At 32.6% G+C, this 23,571-nt stretch overlaps 1 protein-coding gene and 1 long non-coding RNA gene across 2 annotated transcripts in view; both read right to left on the bottom strand.

The window, feature by feature from the left end:
- The window catches only part of LOC148599991 (uncharacterized), a 218,527-nt gene that overhangs the window by 3,464 nt on the left and 191,492 nt on the right, over positions 1–23,571 (bottom strand). The gene's annotated exons all lie outside the window — the stretch shown is intronic.
- LOC148599997 (uncharacterized) overlaps positions 1–23,571 on the bottom strand; it is a 26,366-nt gene extending 2,795 nt beyond the window's left edge. Inside the window, exons 1-4 of the long non-coding RNA XR_015918254.1 lie at positions 23,554–23,571; positions 6,875–6,977; positions 1,810–1,947; positions 790–1,092 (exon numbers count right to left, since the gene is read on the bottom strand). This is a non-coding gene — a long non-coding RNA (uncharacterized LOC148599997). The remainder of the gene's footprint in view (positions 1–789; positions 1,093–1,809; positions 1,948–6,874; positions 6,978–23,553) is intronic.

Here is a 23,571-nt window from a genome sequence, read left to right as displayed (position 1 = left end):
ACACCTCAAGAAAAAAAAATTCAGAAAGATTTATACATGTACATAAGAAATGTATTTAAAATAATTTTACAGTCAAAGCAACAGACTTACATGTACATGTACAAAGAATCACATGATGCAGGAGTTGAGGTTGAAATGTCTGGTAAAACAATTCAAATCATGGATAAAAATAAAATACATGTATAGTACATGTATTTACATTACTACTTCTACAGTTTCTTTTTACATTTTTGAAAGTATGTTTTTGTTTTTTTTAGTCATAATTTAACAGAATACATACATGATATTCATGACTAAAATAAGTAATAACTATTTGTTTACACCATTTGATGTTGTACATGTAAGAAATATTTGTAAAACAATTATAGGAATTCCAAATTTTAAGAAAAAAGTCAAAGTTAGAAACATGAAAATGATAAATACAACTATAAACAAAAACAATGAAGTGAAAAGATTTTCACTGATGACAAATCTAGATACATGTATTTGACAAACTTGATGAAGACCAACACTAATTTACAAAGAAATATATAATAATTTCCAAACAATCATTCATTATACTAAATAAACAAATTTTGTATAATTTTTAAAAGATTTTAATCAAGTTAATTATTACATTTATGTGAATAAAAAAGTAAAAGTTCTGTTATTAAAGATTATTAACTAAGTCAGTCAATTAAAACATGTTTGTGACAAAAACTTCTTACAAAAAAAAAGAAAAATTTCTGATATTGTTATTAAAGATTTCTGATAAATTAAATCATTATAAATTAAACATATTTTATTTACCTTTAAATCTGAATTTGTTTATGTCACACAGAGTTTTTATTCCAAAAATTGTGTCGTCTGCTGTGATGTTTTTATTCGTTTCTATGTCTGTATTATCCATGGCTCCTTTTTCAGATAATTTGTGTAAGATTTCTTCTGATTCTTGAACTTCTCTCTCCATTTGTTTTGTTGCAATGAATGTTTCGAAATTTGATGCATGGTTCTTAATGAGTTCTTCCTGTTCCAATAATTCACCAAGTTTTCTTTTATTTGATTCCAGGATTTTTCTGGTGGCTTTGATTTCATTTATATTTTCATTTACAACTGGTGACAAGAAAAGTATAAAAAAAAATAGGAAACGCGACAAGAAGCAGTGAAATAGAAGTTCATTTTTTTTCATTAAAAGGAGAGAGAAAAAAAAAACATCAATATCGATAAAAGTATGACAGTTGAATAAAATATTTCAACAAAAAAAATGGAATGGTAAATAGGTTGTTTGAATTTTTTTTTTCAATAGATAAAAGTACCAGGGACATTTTTTTAATTAAAAAAAATAATAGAAAAAAAAATGATAAATTGAATAAGGCAACAGTCTTTACCATATAGATTTCCAACATATCTGACAGAAACCTAAATTTGACCCTTACTCCTACATAAATCAACAACTTCCAAAATGTCTATCTCATCGACAACTGACCCAAAATTTGGCCTTTTTCTCTTTAGTCAAAAACTTCCTAAATTTCTGTCAACCAAACGATATTTTTTTTATATAATGACTGAAGTAAACATAGTTTAAGAGTTAAAAGTTATTTCAAACAGGCATAATTGAAAAAAATGGCAGGATATTATTTGTATTAAACTAAATGCAAGCTTGTTATCAACATGAGAATAATAAATAACAAACCTGTTTGTATGAACAATTAAATTTCATTGCTATTTACAAGATGATCCAAAGATTGTTGCGTGACAACCAACTATTTACAAAAAAATGTATTACCCTAATTCCATCCACGTGCCACATCAATACAGATGATATATTACCTTATGTAAGTACAATCTGTGTTCATTCACCTTGAGTGGTCGAGTTATACACCTTCCTTATATCAATGACCTGGCAAGTACAATCTGTGTTCATTCACGTGGAGTGGTCGAGTTACACACCTTTCTTGTATCAATGACCTGGCAAAAAATGGAACACACACTGTCATATATTCACTATATAACTTTTTTTCTAAATAATACAGAATATTTTCAACTTATTCAATTTTTCATATTTTTTCATCAGATACTGATAGTATTTTGTTTTATTATAAAAAAAAAAATTAATTTAGTTCTTCTAAAAAAACGAATATTGCCGTATCCATTGATCTATCAATAGAGAACAAAACCCTTTTCCTTTACTCTTACCTCTGAATATTGTTTTCCAAATCATTATCTTTTGCCACTTTTTTTCAATTGTCATACAACATTTTATAAGTTTGCATATTTTATCGACACATTTAGACATCAAAATAAAATCTGATATGTATATGTCGAAACTGATTTTCTATTAAACATGAAATTACTATTATCAAAAATAAAAACTTTTTTTAACAAGAGAAATTGATTTTTTAACTGAAGAAAATGAATTTTTAATATTAAAAATCCAATTTCTAAAATTAAAAAATCAATTTCTAATATCAAAAAATTCTACAATCATTTTTAATATTAAAAATCCATTTTCTAATATTCAAAAATGATCTTTTAATATATAAAATCATTTTCTAATATTAGAAATCCGATTTCTAATTTGAAAAAAAAAATAATTTTCTAATATTCGAAAACCATTTTCCAATACATGTGTATTAGAATATAAATTTTTAATACTAAAAATCTAAATTTCATTATCACTGTGTCACTTGTACGCATTTTCAATATTAGAAATTGTATTTTTAATATTAAAAGTTGATTTTTTTTCATCATTAGAAAATGATGTATAAAAATTGTCTGCTTTTGTTTTTGAAGACGTTCGTTGCATATTACTCCATTAATTTAGGGAAATATTGAAATTAACCAATATTGTAAAGTGTCTCTCCCTGTCCTACTAATGGCACACAAATTTAAAGAAAAATATAATATTATGGCTTTCTAATACATAATACATTTTTTTAAAAGTAGTATTCTAATGTCAAAGCCAGGATTGGCAGGAATAACTAAAAGATTTCGTACATTAGCACAATCACAGTGTCCAGAAGTATTTACTTAAGTAAGGTACACAAAAAACCAACCTACAATTACGAGAAATAGTTCTACTTATAAGGATTGAAATCTGATATACAGAAACTTATTTCACTTTGTGTGTCATGAGCTATATGCCCTCTCAATACATTAAAGGACAATCTGACCCAAGATTAGGATGAACCAATGTAACAAAATAGGCTCAATATCATCTAAATAATAAACAGCGCTAGTCCAGCACTGTGCCCCTCGTCCCACTCTTAGAGCTCCTCATCCCAGTCAGGTTGTTTTTGCAATTCCAGGCAAATTACTAAATATATTTCAAAGAGAGGTACTAGTTAGGACACAATTCATTTTATACAAGGAAGATTTGTTCTCTCAAACATGGAATGATACTTTGAACTTGGTTTACAAAAGTACCTTATATATTCTTTTCTTTTTCATAACAACTCCTGTCATACTACTGACCAGAGTTAAAAGAAATGTTGTTTGTATTAAAGAGACAATTTGTAGTTGTGAATAAATACTAATATGAAATTGTGTGGGAATTGTGCCCTTTTTGAACTCAGTTTCCTGAAATACACAGCTGACACATTTTTAAGTGAAGCCGGTTCAATCCAATTATACAGCTAATGGTTCCCTAATTATTTTTATTTGCATAATAAAATCATAAAAATCTCCAATCTCAAACCTATTTCTTAAAATAGGTGGGTGTGGGGTATGGCGAACTGCAGAATGTAGTACTGGGGCTAAAGTAGGCCATGCCTGAAAAAACAAAACAAAAACAAAAACAAAAACAAAACAATAAAAAACCTAATTGATTTTAAAGTATTTTACGATTTAAAAAGTTTTGCAAAGGATTCCTCATGATAAAGCCAATCTGCATTTTTACAATCAGTTTTCTGAACCATATATCTCTTATTGTTTCCAAGTTATAAGGGGTCGGCCATTTATGAGGGTAAAGGGAGACAGGAAAAGAAGGCCGTCTTAAAATTCTCGGTTACCACAAGAATGGGTCTCCAAAAAATTAAGATAAGTTTATTTAGGGGAAGCTGTTTTCTGCCTTTTGAAGGGATCATTACAAGCTTTTGTCAATTATAAGATCAAAAAAGGGGTTAAAACTTCATCATATTATGGAAAAAAGGGACCTTGATTTGTTTCCTACGTAGTTAGAGCTATGTTTGAAATGGAAACTATCCCCCCACCCCAATATCAGGGTCACACCCAAAAAAAAGTAGAATCGGAGTCATAAGGTTCCAAGATTAAGGTATTGAAAAACACCCTAAAAGCAGAAATTCTCTGTGCGGATATTGTTTCTAACCAAGATGTATCAATGGAACTGCAAATCCATATGTTTAAATTTGTTAAAACTAACATGGTCTTCCTGACTTGCTCCAAGTCACAGGCAATTAATTCTATCAATGAACAGTTACTATCAAAATACAATATTGGTAATAACCGGTGTCATATGATATTTTGACCCCCGCAAAATATTGACCCCTGGGATAAAATATCATCTGATGTTAACCCCGGTGTCAATATATCGTATAAAATACTGACTCTCTGGGTTATTTTAACATACCCCTTATGATATTTTTACACCCATAGAGGGAGGTTAATCTATCACAGAAAGGGGGTTAAAATATCGCAGCAGGAGGGTAGGTTATCATAACAGGGGGTTAATTAATCGCATCAGGGGGTTAAAATATCACAACAGGGGGCTAATATATAGCAGCAGGGGGTTAAAATATCGCAGCAGAAGGGATAATTTATCGCATCAAGGGATTAAAATATCTGCCTTTCAGCCCTTGATTCAAAAAAATGGTGGGGCAAAAACCTCCAAAAACTATCTGACCCTCTACCATTTCCTTAGGAACAATTTGTAAAAACTTTAAAAAATATCATCTGAATCTTATTCAAATAAGCTCCCATGTTGAAGCGTGTCAAAACCAAATTATGTGCCCACACTTGTCCAAAGTTCACCAAGTTGCAGGTTTTATCATTCAGCACTTAGCCAAGCTATGTATTTGCATTTTGAGATAATCTGTTACATGCAAGAAAAAACAGATACTACATTGTAATACTGGTGTATCATAATATAACTGTTAATTCAGTTATATCAAGAGAAAATACAGGTCTCTTTAAAAATATATTAACCCCTTGCTGCAATAAATTAACCCCCTGCTGCTATATATGAGCCCCCTGCTGTGATATTTTAACCCCCCTGCTGCGATAGCTTAAACTTATTGCTATATTTTAACCCCGCGCTGCAATAAATTAACCTCCTGTTTTGATATTTAACCCCCCTGTCGCAATATTTTAACCCCTTCCTGTGATGCAATAAATTAACCCCTTATGATATTTACCCCTCTATTTTATTCAACTTGTGATTGGGGGGTCAAAATATCGCAAGGGTTAAATATCATACTGGGGGAAGGCTAATTATCATAATGGAGGTATAAATTTCGCTATGATATTTTGACCCCGGAGTCAATATTTGGCTTTTGATAGAAGCAAAGATTGTGCTTCAAGCGAACAGATGTCTAGATATTGTCAGGGGCGGATCCAGGATTTGAGTTTAGGGGGGCATTAATTGAATCAAATGCCATGCAAAGCAAGGCAAAAAATAATATTGGGTGAAACTTGTGGTAAAATTTTTTTGTCTTACAGATATAGGGTGGGGGTGTACGTCCGGCATGCCAGTCCTTGGATCGGAATCTGATTGTTGTCGTTCCATGCTGCGCTTGGCAAATCTCTTATTATTCTGTTTTATTTTTGTATGAAGTATATAATATGGGATATAAAGACACATTGGACGTATTATTATCAACTTCAGTAAATACCCTTATTTGTCATTCAGTTTGAATCAAGTTTATTTGGTTCTTTTCAAGCAAAGAAAGATAACTCATATTTTCAACTTTTTCTTTTTTCAAAACTGATTAGAATAAAAAAAAACTGTAGATAAATAAATATTTATAGCCCACAAATTGTAATGAAGAAATTTATATGTCCAAATGCAGTATAATGATAATGCATCATTAGTTAGAAATATATATGAACTGTAACGACTGTGTATAAATGCGATCTAATGTTTATATACACTGAGCTGCACTTAAAAAATGGAATATTTATCCATCCACATTGTATTATGCGATGCTATTGAATGAAATTTTTTTGTCTTACATATATAGGGTGGGGGTGTACGTCCGGCATGCCAGTCCTTGGATCGGCATCTGATTGTTGTCGTTCCATGCTGCGCTTGGCAAATCTCTTATTATTCTGTTTTATTTTTGTATGAAGTATATAATATGGTATAAAAAGACACAATGGACGTATTATTATCAAATACAGTAAATATCCTTATTGATCATTTAGTTTGAATCAAGTTTATTTGGATTTTTTTTCAAGCAAAGAAAGATAACTCATATTTTCAATCTTTTCTTTTTTCAAAACTGATTAGAATAAAACTAATAACTGTCTGTAGATAAATAAATATTTATAGCCTACAAATTGTAATGTAGAAAATTATTTCAAATTTATATGTCCAAATGCAGTACAATGATAATGCATCATTAGTTATAAATATATATAAACTGTAACGACTGTGAATGTGATGTAATGTTTATATACGCCGAGCTGCACTAAAAATGAAATATTTATCTACCCACGTTGTATTAAGCGATGACAAACAAATGATAATTAAAGACAGAGACTTAAGTATGCAATATGTATATTATACATCTCTGTCAAAGACTATAACCAACACAAAAAGTTTTTTTTAATAATTTGAACCTTGACATAGTTTGAGCAGAAATTCAACAAATTTTGTACGAAAAATGGAGGATGATACAATGAACTCAAGTAAAGCTCAAATGAGAATAGATCATACTCTTAACTGTCCGGTATTCCCAAATATTGGCACTTAGTTAACTTCTTTGAACGTCAGTTTTCGGAAAACGCCCCGTTGTTATCTTTTTACTTCCTGGTACATGCTACAAGATTAGTTCACCTTTATAAGTGGTATTATTTACCTAAAGTTAAACGATGGCTTACAGGCACTTGAAAAAGTGAAAACAACAAAGCAATTGCATTTATGGAGTTCTTCCAAAAGACCTACATTTCACAATTACTGTAAATATGACCATGATTGCCTTGTTATATAGGTCAGAGTAACCGAGTCTATCATACTCTATGTAAATTGCTGAAATTATCGTCTGCCGTAGAACCTCACTGCACTTATTGAACTTTTACATTGGAAAACACTTACATATCAAGACAATTGCGGTTCTACTTAAGAACACTACAAAACAAAATAACTAATCTAGCACGTCGTTATCAAGCCTGGTAAGGGTATCAAGGAGTCTTTTTCAAGCTGAGTTCTTCTAAAACGCGAGACGAAGTCGAAACGAAACAAACTGAAACGAAATAAATCTAAATGAATCGAAGGAAATCGAGACGAAATGAAATCACAACCATAAATCGAAATAGTATTGTCCTTTGATGTAGACAAGTTTATAACAAATGTTTTAACAAATGATAACTTCCATCATTAACTATTGATTTTCGTGCAGTTTTTATGCAGACTACGTAAAGTACCATAGGAGGCTTCTTTGTATAAATACTTCCACACTACCTCTTCAAAACTCTATAACACCCGTATGATTGGGTACAAGATTGATCTGAATCTGAATTAAAAGATCCTTCAAACCCTATTGGTGCAATAAATTCTAACAATTCACAAATAACTTTATCATTATATTCTTTATTATTATCTCTAAGACGTAGTACATAAACTAGAGGATGCCCGATTGAGCAGAGTGTGAAAACAGTACTAATTACATAAACTAGAGGATCTCCGATTGAGCAGAGTGTGGACACAGTACTAATTACATAAACTAGAGGATGTCCGATTGAGCAATGTGTGAAAACAGTACTAATTACATGAACTAGAGGACGTCCGATTGAGCAGATTGTGGACACAGTACTAATTACATAAACTAGAGGATGTCCGATTGAGCAGTGTGTTGACACAGTACTAATTACATATACTAGAGGATATCCGATTGAGCAGAGTGTGGACACAGTACTAATGACATAAACTAGAGGATGTCCGATTGAGCAGAGTGTAGACATAGTACTAATTACATAAACTAGAGGATGCCCGATTGGGCAGAGTGTGGACTCGGTACTAATTTGACGAATCCATACAAAATGAACAATCGTTGTAAAGGATCTACGTAATGATCATCTATCATACATCAATGGTGTACAGTTTTGTTCAAATTGCTTTAATGGTTTAAGAAGAGTTAACCATTAACCTTTCTGGAGGACTTGCTTTTATTTTGAATTGGATTTTTTTATTGCGCGCACAGCGCAATAATATGTACGTTTTTTATGCAAATGATGTAACCGAATTATTTTATTTCTTTTTTTATTCACATTACTTATTTTTAACTATTCCTTACCAAATTATCTTTTCTCCAAAGTCAGGATCGGAATAAATTTAACAACCAAAGAAAAAACTAAGCCCCCTTCTATACCGGAAGTTACACGTAAATGATAGGTTCCTAAGCAAAGTTTCACTTCCTCATGCCAATTCACTCTTTTCTGAAAAAAGTTTAATCTGGCACTAAGAAACTGTTTTATTAGTCCCAGGTTTAATTTGACTCAGGGGTATGGGAGGCGCTGATGTCTTACGACGACGACGATGAGGACACCGATAAACGCAAAGAGACTATGACTTTAAAACTTGATGTGGCCCGTTGAGAAAGAAAAAAAACAAACTCCATTAAAATACACTTGCAATAAACAATTTTACTAATCCAGACATGCGCTGCGTCAATGACGTATTTTTGCAGCGATCGATTAATTCAAGATTAGCAGTTGTCTCTACCTGAAAGCCTGGTGCTATCAGCTGGTTATCCCGAGGCTTCGCCAAAGGTTTCACTCCATGGACAGTGGGCAGCAAGAGAGTAAACTTGATTTTTATTTTATCAGGAATTCTGCTTATGTGCACGTCATATGAGGCTTTTTGGTCTGGTTTTAGGGTGCTAATGTTTTTTTCATTGTTGAAGTCCTTCATACAACATCTAGACGCAAATGAGGCATTAAGCCATGTTTCTTGATATCGGTTGTTTTCAATGTATCGTGTGAGTGTTTTTTTAGACGCAAATTCACTCCGCAGTTGCTATACAAAAATGTGAGCAACCTCCAAACTGGGACTTCTTCGCTCGTAATCGTTCACATGTTATGGTTGAATCGGCAAGAAAAGTTAAAAGGGGGCTTTCTAGCATTCTACCCTATCATTCTGCGAAATTTCCTGTAAGTTATCACGGAATTACGCCCAATAATGCTTTCAAGTCGGTTATCAAATTGGTGAGTTGCTAACTCGAAAACTAAATTTTTATCTAGCTCAAAATCGAACTTGCACGTATTGTATTTTTGCTGTTAACAACTGTACAAAGTTTTGTTTATGAAATGGGGAGACGAAAAGAAGGTCAAACGGACACTCAACTGAATTTAAATGCATATTAAAAGGTTTAGGATGCGTTTATCCGAACTGTGCATTTTATCATACAATGTAATAAAAGAAAGACAACCACATGTATGCTATAAGCTTTTCAGACTTGGTACAACATTTTTCAGTTCATGTTCAAGCTTATATTTGTTTTACATACGCCGGTAAGTAAGATGTATCCATTGAAATACTACAAATATTCATCAGTAGTCCTACTACTACTTTTTGTCACAGTATTTTGTTAAAATAAGTTTGACATCCTGAGTCATTTATTCCTTATTTGTTTTAACATACATACTGTACACGGTTCTTAAACAATAATCGCATATTTTACTTTAGTATGCGTATGTATGTTAACAACAACAACTATTTTGCCTGTGTAATCATTTTATAAAATATACACAATCATATATGTGAATATTTTCTCCCGTGGTATGGTGATGCATAGAAAATGGAAGGTACATTCGTGTCTATTCATTTCATTCAAAGTTTACTATACCCCAGCTCTGATAGTAATTTTCATCACTGATGCGTAACCATCTGGACTATTTGTTCAATACGTCATTTCACACCTGTAGAATTTCTTATATATGGAAATTATAATCCTCTTAGATTCAATCACATGTGAACTCCCGTTGCCTTATTTTTGTTTACATTATCTTTATTTATAAATGTATATATATTTTTTTCATTTGCCTTGTTCACCATTTATTTGATTTTCAGTTTTTCTATCTATATGTTACTCAAGATGAAATGCATTTATTTATGCACATATTGTTGTTGCCCGGTCTGCTCTTACTCCATTCCGTTCTACTCACCCGGTGTGACTTATATTGAATGGGTATCGGTATTGATCAATACCGAGTAAGAGTGGTTCGTTTTATTGTCACGTTTTCTAAGAAAAAAAAACGATTATCATTCTTTGAAGTCTGTTGTATCAACTTAATAGTCCTTTCTAAAGATAAAAAACGTGCCGTTACTTTTAGCGTCTTGATCAACTCCGTGTTAACTAACAAACAAAACTTTACTGAATTTCTCCATCCATCTTCAGCCTATTTCTAATAAGTCCCCAGGTAAGAAGAGGCCTAAATTATCCATATTTTTTATGTTAATCGTCGTTCTCATTTTTCTTATATTATCTGGAATTGAACCTAACCCCGGACCTTTAAATGACACTATATCCAGTGTTAGCTCGGTAAATTCTGAACATGTCTCTAATTTTAACAAATTATTTCGATCATCTCTCTAGAAGTGATCTAGAAATTGACGGATTAGAAGGATTATGGATTGAACTTCATTTGAATGGTAAAAAGATTTTATTTGAAACATTTTACCTACCCCCAAATAGTTCACAAGAGACTCGGTCAAAACTCGAACATAACATTGATTCGGCCTTAAATACGAATAAAAATTATATCGTCATCACTGGTGATTTCAATGAAAACCAGTTAAACTGTAATCATAACTAAAAAATTAAGCAACTTTTGACTCTGTTCTCTTTAAATCAATTAATTGATGAACCAACACATTTTACCGAAAACTCTTCCTCTATTCTAGATTTAATAATGAGAAACAACACGAACGCAATTGTGTATAGCAGAGTCGGTCCTTCTCTAACGGAACAAATTCGTTTTCGTTGTCCTATTATGGCATTTCTAAATTTACCAAAAATAATTGTAGAACATTTAAACGTAAAATATGGCTATACGATCGTGCAGATTATGATTCTTATAGAAATGATCTCCGGGATGTCAACTGGGACTTGATTACAAATAATGAAAATATCGATCAAATCACTGAAAATCTTACATCAGCTATACTAGATGCTGCAGATAAAAATATTCCAAATAAAGTTGTAACAATACGTAATTCTCAAACACCCTGGTTGTCAAATGAAATTAAGAGATCGGTCAGGGAAAAAATCGTATTCATAGACATGCAAAAAAATATAATAATGCTTCAGATTGGGAAAAATTTAGGAAAATTAGAAACAAAGTTACTCAACAGGTTAAAACGTCCAAAAAAGATTATAAACAGTCTCTTATTAACAAAATTTCTAACAGTAACTCGTGTAGTAGTAACTGGTGGAAAATTATTAAAAGTTTTAGTGGTTTGAAAAAAAACAAGATAATAGCATTCCTCCTTTGTTAAAAGGAGATCACCTTATTTTTAATGATACTGATAAGGCTAAAGAATTCAATTTATTTTTCTCAGCACAGTCTAACAGATGAAACCAACGCCAATTTGCCCAATACTCAGGTCCATGTACAAGTTACACTTTCACAACTATCTCTAAATGAAACTGAAATAGAAGACGTACTTATTATTTTAAACTGTACAATAGCATCTGGTCCCGATTCAATTAATCCTAGATTATTGAAGGAAGCCTCACACATACTAAACAAACCTCTCTGCAAACTGTTTAATAAATCTTTACAAAAATCTATCTTACCATCTCAGTGGAAGAGCGCTTGTCACTCCTGTATTTAAAAATAGTAAACCCAATGACGTAAAAAACTACAGACCAATTTTCCTTTTGTGTATTATGTATGGAAATGTATGGAACGCTGTGTATACAAACACGTTTATAATCATTTAAGACAAAACCAACTCCTATCCGAACATCAGTCTGGACTTACGAAAGGGGATTCTGCTGTGAACCAGTTAATAAACAGATCTAATGACTTCATAAAAGCTCTTGACGCTGGAAAAGAAATAAGAGTTGTCTTTTGTGTTATAAGTAAAAGCCTTCGACCGAGTTTGGCACAAAGGTCTATTATTCAAGCTTACAAAATCAGGGATATCGGGTAGTATATTAGAACGGTTTCGTAACTATTTATAGGATAGGACTCAAAGGGTTGTTTTAAATGGGTCACATTCGGATTGGTTGTGTATAAATGCTGGAGTACCACAAAGGTCTATTGTTGGACCCTTGTTGTTCCTAATATTTATAAACGACATTGTTGACGCAATTCAAGCAACAATCAAACTATTTGCTGGTGACACAAGCCTATATGTTATTGCTGATAATCCTATTAGCGCGGCTGAAACTTTAAATAGTGATATCTAAAAAATTTATAAATGGTCTCAAGATTGGCTAGTGAAATTCAATCCTCAAAAAAACTGAAACAATGATTGTGTCTGGTAAAGTAAATAAACCTATTCACCATTCACTAGAAATGAACGGTCACGAAATTGCATCTGTTGAAAATCACAAGCACCTAGGTGTTTATATATCGAGTGATGGTAAATGGATAGACCATTGCAATTACATAATTGACAAATTGTACAAAAGAATCAACATTCTCAGAAAATTAAAATTAGTTCTAGATAGATTTAGTCTTGAAAAAATAAACTTGTCTTTTGTACGTCCGATTTTAGAATATGCAGATGTAACCAGGGATAATCAAAACCAAACTATTATTGATAAAATTGAAAATGTACAATTAGACGCTGCTCGTATTGTAACCGGTGGAACAAAATTAACCAGCATTCTAAAACTCTATGACGAAACTAGATGGGAAAAACTGACAGACAGACGTAAGAGACACAAATTATTATATTTTCATAAAATGGTCAACAATACAGCCCCACAATATCTTTTTAATTTAGTGCCCAACCGTGTCGGTAGTAGACACGATCATAATACTCAACAGACGGACAATTTATTAAATATAAACACAAGAACCAGTCTTCATGCGGGCTATTTCCTACCTTCATCTATCAAACTCTTGAAATTGCTTCAACCTGAGAAGGACATGTAATTCAATTTCGCTTTTTAAAAGGAAACTTCAAGATCTCAACAACAAAGTCCCAGTCTATTTCTACACCGGGTGTCGTGTCGGTCAAATGTTACACGCACGTATGCGCATTAACTCAAGTTCTCTAAATTCCCATTTATTTGTAAGGAGTTTAACTGATTCACCCAACTGTCGCTGCGGTTCCCTTGAAACTAATAGTCATTTCTTACCAACTTGTCCCTTATACAAAAATTAACAAAGAGATTTGCTGGATCCTTTAACACAATTATCTGTTACGTTGATGAAAAGCTCTTATTATACTGTTCAAATGAATTAACCGACAAACAAAATAGTGATATATTTCTGTTGGTACAAAATTTCATAATTAAGACAAAACGTTTCATATCCTAATAATCTGCAAGTATATCCTGCATTTCATCATCTAACTTTAAATATCTTATATTATTTACACTTTACTACTTATTGTTTAATCATAATAATTATAAATTATGACATTTAATACTATATATTTGTTCTACGAAACAATCTGAGCAAGCTGTCATACTTGTGTTTACTTTTTGTGTGTTTATCTTAATAGGAATCAGATTTATAAAAGCTTTGAGTTTGTTTCTGAATCCTAATTTATGTAAATTAATAGTATATTTTGTATGTTTTCATGAATAAATATTGTTTACACTAACATACCCGCATAAGGAATGGTTGGCACATGGGAAATTGTTTCCACTAACATTTTTCAATTCATTCTTTTAAAATGTGTAAAAATGTCATTTCCTGTTGTTTGTGATTGATAAACCAGTCGTTTTTTTGTGGGGGTGGGGTGGGGGGAAGTGTTGAACACCCTTTTATTTTCTTAAAGTTCTACTCCACCAAGTTAAAAGGTGCATATTAAATTCTTGAATTTTAAATAATTCATTAGATAAGTCAATATTTTACTCAAAACAATGGGTAAGGGTTTACCAGTCATACTAGTTTACACATTAAAATGGGACGGGTCCGGACTTCGTGCGCAGATGTTTACACATAGAAGGGGGAAGGTTTATTTCGGCACGTTCTACATCTTTCTATGTCTGGACAGTTTTGCACCTAAAAAAGTGGTGAATGTCGTTTAATTAAGTAAAATAATGAACGTGCAATATTCATGTACGTCGATTGAGCATGCGCGAAAGCGTATTCCGTATAAAAAATTGTTTCAAATTTAGGAAGTACACCACACTACATCTATACCTCGTATCACAACTATATTCGATCTTGTATGATTTAAGATGAGTTGCGGTTAAAAGAAACCGGCCTCTTCCTTTAGTAGTTTAGATTACTGACTTGACAAATGCCATAGGATTGAATTCAAAAGCCTTTTGCTCGGCGTATATACATCGAACTCTGACTCTAGTCATTTATTTTGATGTGGACAATTTCACGAACATGCTTCAATGATGTAAGGATCGGTTCCTGTCCTTCATCCAACAAATTGCACACATGTGATAGAGGAACCGATCTATACCTCTAAATTTACCAAACTGCGACATTTCATGAACACACTTTTTTCTCTGAAACGCCGAGGAAAAATACAATACCTCGTCCTTTTTACATTCTCACTTGACATTCTCACTTGAAATTCTAATTTAAAAAAAACAAATTTGATTTTTCACAAGTCTTAACATATTTAATCAAAATATGAGTTTCAAATTTTAGAAGTACTAAGACCAATCAGCTAAACCATTCTCTGTTTGCCTTATTATATGAGCATGCTGTTTTTGTTTTGTTTTGTTTTGTTTTTGTTTTTTTTTTGTTTTTTCAAACCCTTCCTTTCATGAAGTCCTGTGTAATATGTAATTTATTCTAATAACTATGTTCGGTCGTCTCTCTCTTTTCCAGTAATCTTTGCTCAGAATAAAATTTCCAGTACCCGGAAATACATTTAACTCTAAATCATCAAAATTTATCTTAGACCCAGCATATTTAAATCACAACCTCATCATACAGATTATAAAAAAATACCAGACTTCTTTCTACGTCTGTATTTGCGTTTCATTAAAGTTTTACGAGATACATCAGAATCATTCGTATCAGAACTACCACAACAACTAACTGATTCCGTTGAACTGTATAAATCTAGAATCTTTCTAACTCTACTTGAAGCTATACTTTAATATTATTACTTTTTTTCCTTACTTTTTTATATTAATATCCTGGCCTGGGTTTCGTTTAAACAAAATCTCAAGTTGAAAATTTCTTCAAGTCCTGTGTTTTTCCTCAAATAGCCAATTCCAAATGTTGATTGGTCAATTTTGATTTGGGGAAGCTTAAGGATTTCAGGAAAATCTCAATTTGAGAAGTTTTATGAAACCGGATGATGGTCTATAACCTTAACATGTTTCTTATAATTAATGTTACCAGAAACTAATCCAGAAAGATCTTCACCTTTTTCTTTTCTTTCATCCTTCTTCTTCTATTCTTTCTCACTCATCCCAACCTCTTTTCTCCTTTTCAACTATTTCTCCAACATCATCTTCTTCTCTTGTTGATTCAACTTCTGCAACTGCGACTGCCTCAACGCGCCATACTCCATATCGAAATCACTGCCATCTTGCGAATCCGATCAGTAACCTCTGACTCCGACATCCGAGCCTCCGACTCGAAATTCCGAGCATCCGACTTTAACTAATGCATCTGCAGCTTCCTTTTTTCAACAGAAAACTGCTCGGCCTCTACTTTCAACATAATTTGAAGCACCACTACCAGCAACAATAAACATTTTCTTTGCGGCCTCAATGAAATGTAATTGACCGGATTTCTCGTTCAGAGAGACGACACAACCGACATTAAAACGTTAATGTTCAATTGCGCCGGTCATTTTCAACTAGCTTTCAGAAGAACCACAATATATCATCCGACTTCTAAATAAACGTTATATATACTAGTAGTATGCATGTACCTCTTAAAGGGTGACTTTCAGCAGAACAATATTTTGGTCGACTTCAGTACAAAATATAAAAAAACATAAATATCTACTCTCAACTTGCCCTTTGGACAAAAACTTAACAAATGTAAATACTATTAATTACTGTAATAGATATAGCATAATCCAAGCAAAGAAAATACATCAGACCAATAGAAACGAAATCACCAATCCATGAACAATACAAGTGTACACTCTAGGCCTTCTCAGATCAAACCGGATCGAGCTAGCCTAGCTAATTAGCTAAGTTTAGATAAAATCAACCTTACATGTATGTTAATGACGAATCAGACCTCTTTCCAACAATGTATATCTGACCAAATGGCTTTTTTCAATGCAAAACTTTGTTATGTTTATGTACATTGACTTATGGATATCATAATTAGATTGAATGCAGTTCTGTATGTACATTTTTGGTATATGGCTAAAAACGGTACATATCTTATTGGTTTGACCTGCCTTTCTGAACCCTTTATCGAACAAAGGAGTGTATTGTACATGTATTCCAGTGAATGGATCCGTGTTTGCTTGTAAATGAAATTTTCTTCACATAGCCTTATGCATCTTAGTCGTGTTGAACTCAACACAACAAAGATGTACACATATTAGGTTCTTAGATGATTTGTGAACTCATATTCGGTTTTAATTGGTTGTAATTAATGATAAATGTGACCATTTTGTTCTGCCATGAATTTACAATTTACTAAATTTAAAAGATCCAGCGTTGACTGGAAATAAAGGTACAGATCTGAGGTCGATCTAATAATAATACAGTTATTAAAGGAGAGAGCACATTTTTTTATTGAAATCGTTTACGATAAATTAAATGCCTCCTCCGTAATTATGAGTCAAAATTATGTAAATCTAGAACGTATGATTCAATGGCCGCTATTAAACCAGTGGCGGACTCAAAGGGAGAAATCTTCGAGCATTTATGGGAGAGGACGCTACTATACATGTATCCTCTGGATCCGCCTAAGACATCGTAGACTTAGGTCTTTTTTATAAGCAGCTGAAACTATAAACTCATCTCTCGGTTCGTATCATGTACATTATAAGTTGCGATATCATGCTAAATTTTTAGGATGCCTGAATGATGCAAACTAAATATTACAGATCAAAATGATCTGCATCACCGACATGCGGTATATCAACCCGAGAGTCCTATATCACCCCAAGGCCCACCATTTTGACATGCCATGTTCATTATATCATATATTAATTATTCAAGTATGGTATTATTGATGTATTCAACATATCTTTTCATTTCAGGCGAGTTATTTTCAGTTTCAAGCTGACAATAATGAGTTTTTCATAAAATTGGGAATTTTCGAATTTTAATATTTTCTTCCATTTCGCCTGTAATGGGCAATGTTTTCAAGTACCCTACTTCAAACAAGCATTTGTTTATTCAGACACATTTATGTAGCATCTTACCTTTCTAATCAGCCAAGGCAATGCACAATTAAACGTATTCCATGCACGCAATGTCTGTCTGGCGTTTATTATGGATATCTTCTTGTATCAATCACATTTTCAAGCCAAATTATACTTTTATTGTCCCGATGACGACAAAATATTTAAACAAAGGGGAAATTTAAAAATAAAACGATTATCACACATTTTAACACGTAAACTGTATATTTTTTGTTTAAAATATCAGTTTTAAATGATTTGATTTTGTTTGCTATGATTATTTTTATACATATTAGGTTTCAAAGACGCAACTACGATGAATGATTTGCATACATGTCTCCAACACCATTTAAAAAAAAATGCAAATTTACCACATACGAATTCTGGGTTTTTCACAGACATTTAGTAGGTATGGGGTACCATTCTTTCCCCTTTATGGCTTGTGATACATTAAAGTATGCGATGCCTTGGCTCATATGATAGCTAAGATGCTACATATAGGTGTTTGTATATGCAAAACTTTGTTTGAAGTAGGGTACTTGTGAAAAATGCCAATTAACGTTGAAATGGAAGAAAATATGACAATCCGAAAATACACCTTTTTTATGAAAGAGTAATCAAGGGAACCAAGGTTATAGCGGTAATCAAAAGAATGTAATCAAGGGACAAAGACCAGACATGGAAAACAGACATACACAACAAAGAACATAAAGTAACTAAAATCATACATACAAAGTAACAAAAGTAAATGAGCAACTCGGACTCCACTAAAAACTGGGAGCATGGACCAGGTGCACCAAAACTTCAAATATTTATTACTTGGGCTAGTTAGAAAGCTAAGGCACTATATAATTGTACTTGAGTATACAAAAGCTTGTTTTGTTTGAAGTACGGTTTTTAAAAGAAATTGCCAATTATAGGTGAAATTAAAGAAAATATGAAATTCTGAAAATTATCCCTTTTTTATGAAAAACTCCTTATCATCACATTAAAACTGAGAAATACGCCGTCCCCTGAAATGAGAGAATATGTTGAATACATCGATAATTAAAACAATAGTCCCCAACATGTCTATTGTGCACCGTTTATATACCAAAAATTAACATTTTAGCTCATGTTGAGGCATTTTTTATCATGGGTAAGGGTTGCAATTTTCCACCTACCTTGACTTAGAAAAGTTCAAATATTTATTACTTGGGCTCATTTTGAATCTAAGACATGATTTTAATGAACCGTATCACACAAAAGCTTCTTTAAACTACGGTATTTTGAAAAAAAAAATACAATATCGGGTGATATAGTAGAAAATTTCCATTTTTCCGATCTTACAGTAATGTCACCCCAAAGGGAAAGTATAAGCGCCTGAATTGATCAGATATGTTAGGTACATCATTATCTTAATTATGAATGACTAAATTATGCCGTGAATGAGAATTTTGTATCACACAAAAGCTTGTTTAAACTACGGTATATACAATATATAAAATACAATATCGGGTCACATAGTAGAAAATTCCCATTTTTCCGATCTTACAGTAATGTCACCCCATAGGGAAAATATAAGCGCCTGAATTGATCAGATATGTTAGGTACATCATTATCATTACGCAGGAGCCGAAGGGATGTTGCCACAGATGAAACTGAAAAATACGCGCCTTAAATGAGCAGGCTAGAACACAACATGTCTATTGTACACCCTTTATATGCCAAAAATTAACATTTTAGTGCATGTTGAGGCATTTTTTATCATGGGTAGGGTGGCAATTTTCCACCTATTTGAACTTGAAAGAGTAATCAAGGGAACCAAGGTTATAGCGGTAATCAAAAGAATATAATTCATGGACTTGGGCTCATTTTGAAGCTAAGACATGATTTTAATGAACCGTATCACACAAAAGCTTGTTTAAACTACGGTATATACAATATATAAAATACAATATCGGGTGGTATAGTAGAAAATATAAGCGCCTGAATTGATCAGATATGTTAGGTACATCATTATCTTAATTATGAATGACTAAATTCTGCTGTGAATGAGAATTTTGTTTGATACTGAGAAAAGTTTTCTATGGGTAGGTGTAATATTTTTAACATTTTTTAGTTTATTCACACTCTATCCTAGGAAGGCTAAGAATCTCAAACAATTGAGTCACAACAATCTTGGCTTTTTGACCCAGAGGGGTACAATTATAGACTTATACAGGAAAAGAATCCGAGAATATTCTTTGGTGACAAATTGATTCGGTAACGGTAGGTATAAAGGTACCTAAGATCACCATGAAGTTGATGAGTGAGGGGGGTGCACGGTGTACTTTGTCAATACATGTATTGGATTACGCAAATATCAATTTTCTGTAAATTGTAATTGACTATGCTTTATCCAATCAACCAATTCGAATTTTAATTGAATTTTGAATTTGTATAATTTTAATATTGATCAAGAAGTGTTGTTAATTAAGGCGGGGCGACGGACTCATGATTTGTCTAATTTGTTCATGTGGTTAGAATATACCATGTAACATCGAAATATAAAATTATCAAAAAATTTCTGGGTCCGCGGTTCTCGATTTTTTAATATTTCGCATATCAAACTCATACTTGGCGGGAAAATAACAGACGTATGAAGAAAACACCATATTTGAATATATAAAATTGTATTTTTGTACTAGAGGTATACCTAGTATATTGCGTTGCGATTCTGACTGAAAACGAAAACGATATTATAAAAATAAATTGATTTTGGTGTAAAATAAAAGGTAGGTCAATACAAATTCAAGTAATGTAGTTGTCGAACGTTGTTGAATATAATAATGCAGACTTTCTATACGGAGGTTTTTTTTCTGTGAGGGGGACGGGATCGATACGTATACGGGGGTTAAGTGGGCGGAAATCTGTGATTAAAATGGCGGGGACGGGGAGCGGTTGTTGATGGGACGGGGAACGGGGAATGCAAGATACAGAAAGCTAATAAAAGGGACCGGGAAGCAATGGTCTAGGGTAAGGGAAGCGGGGATGAAGACTCCCCTGTCCACCCTCTCTTCTTTATTTTAGACAGCAATATCTGATACACAAGTATCTTCAGTTGCATCACAGATCAATATACAGAAATGTCCTGTAGACTTTCTTCATTTTTTAATTTTGTTTGTCTCTTCACAAGATTCGGCAAAGTTTGGTTTGTAAAATTTTGGACGCTATTTTCTAGCTTTCAATGACTAGGACATAATTACCAAAGAAGTATTTGAGAGCCCCCTCCCCCTCCCCGCGCTTTCGAGACTTCTACATATTATCCTTGCTTTCGGGATAGTTGTTAAATCATAAAATATTTACGGTAAAATTAACGCAGAAATTTGTTTATATTTTAAATTCGACTCAAACAGTTGAGTAAGCGTAACAACAAAATAACTGAACACTAATCCGATCCTTAATCAAGTCAAGACAGAAGAGCTGACTCTAGAATGGTACGAGAACTGTTCTAAATCTGTCATAGAACTGTTCTTCTGACAGTTCTAGGACAGTTTTGTGGGAGGTTAGAACTGATTTCATCCGTATGTAGCAGTGTGTTGTTATGAACTTAATCAACATAATTATGATATGCGAACAAATAATTTATTATAACAGGCAGCCCTTTAGTAATGTCCAAAACAAAAGGGCATACTATAACTTGAATTGCACATTTGTATATCTAAAATGTGCTTTCAGAATTGTGTTCTTTCAGGAACTTTGATCAACAGGATTAAAAGCTGCAGAAACACCCAAAACAATCTTCTACTTTGCACAAAAAATGATGTTTAAGACTAAGCAATGCAAATAAACATACATGTTCTTGGTAAAACGCAAAAACATCTGTTCTACAAGTCATCTAGTTGAGTTGGTTAATAAAATTGTCAATTAATATGTAATTTCATTTTGGCCCTGTTATACATGTAGGTTTCGGTAAATCATATTGGTCTCGACAGCCGTATTGGCCCCCGGCGATACCTCGGAACCAATACGACCGCCTCGACCAAGGTCAAATTTATGACTTATTGGTGAGAAATTAGTGTCCGGGAAACTTACTTTTTTTTCTTTCAATGCAGGCTTAAGATATTTAGCATGGAAATAGATGAACAAATCACAATTAATGGATCGTGTACTATATTTGGTCACATTTGACCTTAGGGTCAATCTTGTTATCGTTCGATGAAGATTTTTGATATTTAGTATGTGGGTAGATCAACCAAAGACAATGTGTTGTGTATCATATTTGGTGACCCTTGACCTTGAACCTTCCCCTCAAGGTCAAATTAAAGATTTTTTTAATCAACTGAAAAATTCATATATGGGCACCCAGATGTTTCCATCTCAATGATATCTAGTTACATGTATATATTATAATACACTTTTACTACAATATAGAATATCATTTTTACAGTTTAGAGCTTGGTTAGTAGAAGCGAGGAGGGATGAAGATACTCCACAGCAAGATACTACATGACGGGGATAGAAGTTCTATTATACCACACAGTTGGTTTTAAAAAAGCTGTGCATAAATTGTATGTCGAAACAATTAGAGCAGAAGTTTCAAACCTCATTTAGACCACTTTATTCCATGGTAACAAAATTCTTAATGAAATCAAGAGGTTCAGTGGGGATACAAAAATCTTCTGATCTTGTTCAAGCTGAAATAGAATCTATATATCAATTAATCTATTGTTACTATTCTGATCATTAAGAAAGTTTCACAATAGCCCCTAACACAGGGACCAACACAGGTTGAAATTCTAGAATGGGACAAATCAACCATTAGTCCATGTTCTTAGTACTCTTGAAGATACTTAATTGAAGTTTTTCATTTATTTAAATGCAAATAAATGTTATTTTTATTTTCTTGTCTTATAGTTTGCTTCATTGTGACTCTTCCCACCTAATGGTGATCTTGTTATGGTGGGGCAAGTAAATTATAGGGTGAGGCTCAAAATCTTTTAACAGGGTAAGCAAATTACAGGGCTGTGCAGCCCCATTAAAAATAACCTCTTGTGAGCCCTGCAATACATTCCCTTTTCATTGAATTTGAAATTTTGCCTATCAGAATAATTTTGTTCTACAAAGCACAACAAAGTGTTCCTGACATAATAAAACTTAGAATGAATTTGGAATAGCTGGAATTATCAGTTTGTTTTAATTAACTTCTTTTCCTTTACCCCCTCTTTGAACATACAAAATAATCCAGGCCATTCACAATCACATGCATGTATACACAAAGCATATCTGTTAAATAAAATAATATATGTTGTTAAATTCTTCACCTGTCAGTGATACATTCAGTTCATATAACCGTTTCACCTCCTTTACTGCGATCTCCTTCTTTAATTTACTACATGTACACAATGTTTAAATTTTGACGTAATATTCCATATAAGGAAATGAAGACCATATTTGGAAAATCCAATACGAGGCTGGACCTATCTCGAAAATTCAGTTCATGTTATATGATGACAAGATAGATAAATAATTGTAAATGTTGGGTTAAAAAATTAACTAGCTGCCGTTTTTTTTTGTTTTTTTTTTTTTTTGATGAAAATATCCCGCGAAGTCCTTATTACAGATAATGCAAGTAATGGGCCGGAATAGTTACCCTCACGAGAACGTATATATGGATAGAGGGTTACGTTATCGTAACCAGTGTAATGACTGCACGGGTATATAAGGAAAAGGTTATACAAGACAAGTTACATAGTTACATTAAGAAATAAAAAAAATCTATATCTAACTCTAAGCGATAGCAATTGTTTGATAGTCAAAGACTAATCAACACAAAAACCTTGACACAATTTGAACAGTAATTTATCAAATATATTCGATTATGGAGCGTATTGGATAGTACAAAGAACTGAAGTAGTACCATGTGAAGTAGAATCTAAATGGAAAATAGATCTTACTCTTTTCTGTCCAGTATT

Source organism: Perna viridis, chromosome 13 (genome assembly GCF_037379345.1).
Source record: "Perna viridis isolate PV_CMFRI_1.1 ecotype Kerala chromosome 13, ASM3737934v1, whole genome shotgun sequence".
NCBI classification, from domain to species: domain Eukaryota; kingdom Metazoa; phylum Mollusca; class Bivalvia; order Mytilida; family Mytilidae; genus Perna; species Perna viridis.
The sequence above is the reverse complement of the archived record's forward strand: the minus strand, read 5'-3'. Positions and strand labels throughout refer to the sequence as shown.